The following is a 7,903-nucleotide window of genomic DNA, read 5'->3' as shown; positions in this document are numbered from 1 at the left end:
GTCCTCAGGATTTTGGGAATTAAAGTCCAGGACTTTTGGAAGTCTCCTCTGTTCAGAGATTCAAGAATACATGGGTATGGGAACCAAGACTCTTGTAGGATGTTAATCCTCCCCCTCTTTCTGCCCCAGATGGTACTTCAGCAGCCAACAAGAGAAAATCATAAAGTTCAAGAGAAATGAATTAAAAATGCAGTTTTAAAAAACCCCTCACATAATTCTCAGGAAAGAAGCTGGGTAGCTTAGTTGATTTAAAGTCCCTCATTCATTGCAACTGTCGAGCTTCTGCATATCACACAGCTGTTTAGAGCACGGGAGCCATACTAGGGGAATTAACCAATCCTGACCCCACAATGCAACCTTAAAGGACAGCAAAGGTGAAAATCCCGCCAGGATTAATTTGCATTTGCTTCATTATGTGTATATTCTACTTGTTGGTTGTACAGCCCTCTCCAGGCCTGGGAACCTGCCTTTTTGGGGGAAGGTGATGTTTTGCTGCCAGTTCACAGGTCTGCTAAAACTCTGGGTTTTTCCACTGTTTTTGACAGATGACCTTCCTTAAGAGGTGAAAGGATGAAATGCATTCCAAGCAAGCAGGAAGGGCTGGTCTTTAAGTCACAGAATCCCAAAACCACCCCAGCCTTCCCTAACCTGGTGCTTAGTAGGTGGCTTGGATCCCAACTCTCATTATCTTTGGTAGCAGAATGGATGGTCTGTGGGTTGAAGATGATGGGAACGTGAAAGGAATGCGCCAAAATAGAGAAGGCTGCTTTTAGTCCAACCCCCTGCCTTCTGACCTTGACTTTAGCCATATTCTCTTTCCTTAAGTAAAATGGTGTTCTTAGGGCTGACTGATTTTGCCAGATACAATTTGCGGGAACTTAAGTAAGGCCACTCACTGTCCTTCGTGAGTTATCTTACAATTACTTGGTGCTGGCACAGATGTAATCCACAGCTTACATGAAGCCAGTGATTTTTTCTTGAAGAGATCTAGGAATCTTGAATTTAGGAAACTGGATTTGCAGTAACACATGGAAGGCTGATCCAGGTAAAAAGATGGCGGGACACATTTCATCACCTATGAATCAAAAGACAGCGGTTTTAGGATTTGAAAAGTGAATGTCTGTGTAACCTAAGAATAGCCACCTTTTCTGACTTTTATGATGTGCCATTGCAACTGGGTTCATGCAATGTGCTTTGTTGGAAAACCCACAATGGCTGAATTTGTACAGCATGCTAAGCCAAAATCAAGGGTTAATATTACAGCTGGAGTTATATATTTTGCTAAGCCACAAACAAGCAAGCCATATTATAGCTTAGTCTGTTGCATGAGCTCAGCCAGTTGTGGTTTATTCTATAAATCTGGCCATAAAGATTATGGCTAATACCTACTAATGCCATCAGAAGTAATCATACTGATCTTGCCTGCCTTTACTGTACTTTACAATAAAGGAGGAATCCAGGGCTGGTTGTCCATGTTACATTTGGCTAAGATTGTAGTTTGTATTATGCTGTAATATGATTGGTGTGATTTGGATCAGTATGTTGCAAACCTAACCACTCTGAATTACAAACCAGTATTTTATGGCTTATATTGCATAGACTTGGCTAATTATACCACTAATGTGTTATTTTATATTGCAGTACTGATAGCGAGTCAATGGTGTTAGTATACAATATTTTTAGTGATGAGCCTCAGGTTCACGTGCTTGTCTTCCCCATTACTTGGGAAGAAAGGAGGTTGAAATGTTCTGTTTTTGGGAGTTTGGCTAAACCAAACTTCCTTAAACTTGGGACATTAAGGCTTATTATAGTTAGCCAACAAATGAGGACTTGAAACCTCATTTGATAAAAGTTGGGTAGGGGGAAACAGAAAAGTGAACAAAGGGAAGATATTCAAATACATTTGCATGTTTGAATAAAACAAACAAGACATCAAAGCGAGATTTACCACCAACATCATTTAACAAACTGTTTTGCAATGTGCTAATTATTTTGATGGGCAAATGTCTAGACTTCCTATCTTGCAGACTGTAATGCTGTCCCTAGATGGCAGAGTTCTGGAGAAACAAGAACCTTGTACAATATTTGTGTAACTGAGTTAAGGGGAAAATATACTGCATAACAATTCCTTTTGATTTTTTTTTTTTCTGATGGCCAGCAATAGAGAGAACGGTACATTAGAGGTAAGATCTACTATGTCTAGCAGGCAAAATATCAGGAGCCTGGTAGCACCTTTTCCAGCTAACAAATTTTATTAAAAGGCATAAGCTTTTGTGAGTTGCAGCTCCCTTCGTTAGATGCATAAAATGGCTAGACTGATGTAAGATTTAAATTGGGGGGAGGAGGAGGAGGAGGGGAAAACAGGATGGTCATGCAATTACAGGTTACATGTGAGACAGATTACAAGTACCTTATCAATTAATGATTGCAATGTGTTAAAAACCCATTGTGTTTGTTGAGACCTTCTTAAGCTGCCTGAAACTTTTTGATGTATGTGAACTCAGCAATATCTTGCTCAATGGTGGAGTTAAAGTCTTGTTTTTTCCAAGTCACTTTGAGGTTTGCCCTAGAATATCCTGGGAGATTGAAAGGAACTGAAAAAAAAGTAGAAAATATATTTCTTCCCCCAGGGGGATCACAATCCTATTGTCTGCCAAAATCAGGGGAACATTAAAAAATACTATAAATTAGGCATTTCGGATTAAGGTATTACATGGTGTGTGGGTGTGTTTGGGGGAAATAATACAGAATCCACACACAGAAATAATAGCCAGATCAGTTTTCACAGATATAACCTGTACAAATATAAGGGAAGCACTTGGAAAAATAAGGGAAAAGCCCTGCCTTCGTATGCATTATACAGGCCTATGCTTGCAAAAGCAGAACTTGAGATTTAAAAAGAGCAGGCATTTTTAAATTATCCAGTATTTTTGTTTATTTTCTGCTAGTGCAATGACTAAAGAAAGGGAAGGAGAAGATAGACAGATGCTAATGACAATCATGTTACATACTCCTTAGTTACATGACCTAGGCTGAAATGAAGTAGTATTAGTAATGTAATAAAGAAAGAGCTGAATTTCTCTGGGGTAGCACCCCTAATTGTCATTTAGAGCTTCAAGCTGCCTGGGGAATTCTGGGAGTTGAAGTCCACCCATCTTAAAGTCACTGAGATAGAGAAACACTGTTAGAATCATGCAGCCGTCACTGTTCCACATAACAGGAACGGGGACAGATTTTATAGAGCCTGAAGGACGGCTGTGGGATGGCATATAGGCCTTTCTCCTTTTGCACCTAACCATGGACCAGACATGCCCTGGGAGCATTTTTTTTTTTTTATTCCCAGGCCCATGAGTGAAACAAGCTTGTTATTCTTAGCTCTACTGCTATTAAAGCGCTATTTTCCCCTTGATTGTGACACTGTCCAAGGGCAGCCTTCAAGTGTGCAAAATTCATTAGACTTTGTCACTCATTATCTTGGGAGAGAAATGGCGGTGACTGGGAACAGATGCAGGGGCGGGGTCAGCAATGGGGTTGGCAAAGTCCATTTCATGCCAGTCCAGTTTCTGCCGACTCCACGATGGAAGGAGAGCACTTTGAGAAATGTCCTCTGTCAATCACTGAGAGATGCAAACAAGGATGATATAATGTAATGGCTAAGAAACTGAGGTATATACAGGAAAGACAGTGATTTAATTCTGCCGTGAGCTGGCTAAATTAATAAACTTCTCTCTCGTTCTTCCCCCATAATATATGGGATAATTGTGACTTTTTATCATTAAAAGTCATGATTAGGGGGGACATCTGGCTTGCAGGCTGGATCTGCCCTACCAAATTCCCCCACTGGACCTGTGCGGTTTTAGGAAGGAGAAAAGATGAATGGGGAGGATGAAGTTGACTGACAGGGGAATGCCTTGAATGCTCTTGTCATTTCAACGGCACTCAGCATCCAAGCATCATAACGGTGAGATGGCCCTGAAGCAGGGTTCGTGGGGCTTCTCCTGGCCCCTTACATTCCTGATGGAAAAGTTAGGTCCCAGAAAGCTGCCTCTTTGAACAATGTGAATGCCTTTTCAGCAGGTTCTCTGCCATTTCCTACAGGCCTAGGTATGCTTCCAAAATGATTCAGAAGGTGCTCTGGACTCTGCACGAGCACACAGCACCTCTTTGCTCTTCATTCAAGCAGCTGCGTTTTCTCAGGATTCTATGGAAGCCTGAAAGAAGATGCTGTTGCTTTAAGAGCCACATTAACTTCAAGGACTCCTTCAGGCAGCTACATGGCCAGCCTGGCTGGGGAAGATAGAAGGTGTAGTTTGACAGAGCAGGTGGTAGAATACCTGAGCATCTTTTGCAAAGATCACATGAATAAAATCTGTGCGTAGTAAAGCAATTCCTTTTTAAAATTGTGATTTCACCTTTTATCACCAGGTGGCAGCACCAACTTCTCAATTTTCATTCATCCCTTGGTGAAAAAAACCTTGAGTTCCCCAGCTAAAAGCAAGTATTTGTATGCTCTCTGGTCCTAATTAGGTGGATATTTGAAGTTTAAAAAGAGAAAAATAACTAAAGACTCCTCTAATAATATTTGTAATATATTTCTTCATTTTCAACTCAAAATCCTTGCTTTAAAATTTATAATTGCATATTTTAATACATGAACTGAATTTTGATTTGTAACCTGTGGTTTATATCTGATGCTTACATCATGTTGCAAAGTAAAAATGGACAATGAAAATATTCTGATGACAGCAACCTTCTTCCCTTCCCAAGTATCTATGCCCTTCAGTTGTGCTGCAGTAGCTACACTCAGAATTGCCCATGTTGGCTGGGAATTCTGGAGCTTGTAGTCTAACTGGTACCAGATTAGGGAAGGCTAGATTACAGCCCTGTTAAGGCATATGTACTATACATATATGTATTGTAAAAGGAGCTCTGTGTTAAAAGCTAAGGAGAAGGGGAGGGTTGCTGAATCTCCAAACCTGTACAACTCTACTTCCCATTGCATTCTGTCTGTGTAGGATGGGATTGGGGATCTGAGACTCTGTGTCCGTGGTGCCCTCAAGCCTATTTTTTGCAGCACTTGGAGATTCTCTGATCAGATATGTTGAACACTAGTTTCCCAGTGCTTTGAAGTAAAAACGAAAAACGCAATACTGTAGTCAAGGACATCGTTTAAAAAGAATACTCAAAAATCAAAGCCACTGCTTCAAATTCCTCGCCAAAACTGATGGGGGAAAACAAAAAACAGTGGCCTTGAGGGTCATTCCCCCCTCCCTCTGCTTTGGCAGTAATAACCTGACTTTTGTCCCCTGACCCCATGTTAAGTGTGCCTCTTGGCCATAAAAATGACCTCCCTGTAGTGTACAGCATGCAACAAGATTGGCTCACTTTCCTTGGTGTGCCATCTCCTTATCTTCCAGCTTGGCCTTCCTCTGTAGGGAGCCACTGGAGGAGAAATGCTCCCCTGCCCGAAACTGTTGCTACCTAAAACGTATGGCAACATCACACTGGGGACCTAGATTTACCCATCATATTAAAATAGATCTTTGCCCTGTTGCTGTGATGGACTGAACACGCTCTCCAGCAGCTTGCTTCTGTCCTGAGACAATGAGCTATTGTCTCAGGCATTAGGTACTATATTTATTAGGACCGAATGGGTCTATGTGCTCCTACGTGCTCGACCGCAACGCTGCCTTTGTAAACCATTTTATGATCTAAGGGCACGACCTTTGGAAGACCCAGGGCTGAAGCTTCCTTTGAGGCTGCCCACCCAAACATTTTCTCAGAATGTTGCTTTTGTCGACAGAGAACCCCACCTGCCTCTATGAGGGAAGTCCTGGGCATTTCTCCCATCCCCCACAAAAGAGATCCTGCCTGGGGATCAAAAGGCAAGAGGCACATTTTTATGGCCTGATAAACAAATAGACTTGCAACCTGAAACGATGACCTGGTGAACCTCTACAGGTTGTGTGTATGCAGTTTTCAGCCTGGAAGGTACACTGAAGAAAGCCAGCTTAATTTTTAAGTACAACTATCCATTTTAGCTCTGAGCATTTTTCCTTAGCTAGACAAAATGGCACTACTTGTACTAAGAGGGAGATAAGGACCAATTTAGGAGGCTGGTTGTAGAAGTGTTTTAAAAAAGGAAGATAAAGCAACTGAAAGAGAGATGGGGGAGTTTCAGCCCTGTGAAAGCCTTGCTCAAATTGCTGAAGTACAATTAATTAATTAATTAAATTTTAAGGTCGCCTTGGCAAGCATGATCGTTAAAGTCTGCAAACAGGATATGGATTTTCATTAGAACTGAAAGGAATGTGTAAGGATAAAGGCAGACTTCGTGCACATGGACTTCTGAACTTGCCTTCTGTTCCTTAACCTACTTCCGTTCCCTACATTTCAATCTTTTTTGTGAACACCGTAAACAAGCCTCAACAGTCTACTGATTTATCCTTTATAATCCCATACTTCAAAATACTGGAAAGAAATCTGGGCCTGTCCTGTTATTGGGACTCTGCACAATAATGAACTATCACACTGTTTTGGGTTTTGCATGAAAATGACTGACAATGTAACCGCAAAGTTACTGTAATGACATCTTAGCCTTCTTCCAATCTGATGAACTCCAGATAGGTTGGATTACAATGCCTCTCATCCAAAGCCAGCAAAGGCTAAAGAGGAAATTTGTAATCCGTCACCTTTGAAAGGTTCCTAAAATGTGAAAATCCCACAAGATTCTTTTACTGACATATATTGGAACTTGTTATTTACTTTACCTATTCTGTTAATAACTTTAGTATCATACGATTTATCCATTATTCAAAATCTAATAATCTACAGTAGCTGAATACACACAATAAACAAAGCAAAAACTAAGCAAACGACATTATAACAACATATTTGAAATCAGTTTATCCCTGATTTTCTTTGAATCCAACTAGGGAACCTGTCTTTAGCTCTTTTAGACTCAACTGAAAGTGACCAAAGTTAAGCAAGGTTTGGGAAAGGTAAATGTTTGGGCCTCTTTGGTCACATACCCAATTCCTGCAGTGTTTTGCCATTTAGGGGCAGCAAAGCCAAAGGCAAATGTTGCATTATCAATAAATATTTATTAGATTGCAATTACTAATCACAAAGGTAATAAGAATCTTACCAGGCTTCAAGGACATGAAAGTAAAATCAAGTGGCTCCTAAAACACAGGAACAATTGATGACAGGTCATTCCTGCTGTCATGTCACAACATTAGAAAATGTTAAACTCCAAATATCATCATTTGCTATTGTTACATTTGGTGACAAAAGGAAAGTTACTTCAGAGATTGCATTTGTCATATTTTAGACTGGAAAAACGTACCCATTTAATAACCGACCTTACAAGATCAAAATTAGTTCATTGTTAGGTTACTTTACGGGACTCCCTGAAATTTTGCCTAGACATGGATCCTCTAGAATCCATAGTACAAACGTCCTACATATTGCCTCAGAACACATTTTCAATTAAAACATTTAAATTGTGATTGCAAATGCTTTGCAATCTCTGTCTGTCTGTCATCATCATCTCACATTAAGTTCTCAGGAGAGTGTCCTACTGTGGAGAAAGTCTGCATATAGAATTATGATCCATCACATCCCAGCTTCATATGCTTCCCATGTAAGCTACAGAAGACACAACTTTACTGTAGTTGTGGCTGTTACTATGAACTGAAAGCAACACATTTCTGAGAAACATTTACCCTCCTGTTCCTGGGACTCTGGGAAAAGGAAAGGCTGTCTCTGCTCTGGCTATCCAAGGTCTTCTTGAGGGAGGGCCAGCCTCGCTGCACAAAGGATTCCCAGCAGCGTAAGTTAGCTGGGCTGTCCCACCGGAAGGCTTTTAAACCTTTCAGATGAGGGTCTCTCTGCCCTCCCC

This window comes from Python bivittatus, unplaced genomic scaffold (genome assembly GCF_059951505.1).
Source record: "Python bivittatus isolate LINGU-HERP-01145 unplaced genomic scaffold, Pbiv_v1 ctg000440_np1212, whole genome shotgun sequence".
Classification (NCBI taxonomy): Eukaryota; Metazoa; Chordata; class Lepidosauria; order Squamata; family Pythonidae; genus Python; species Python bivittatus.
Note: the sequence above shows the minus strand (reverse complement) of the source record.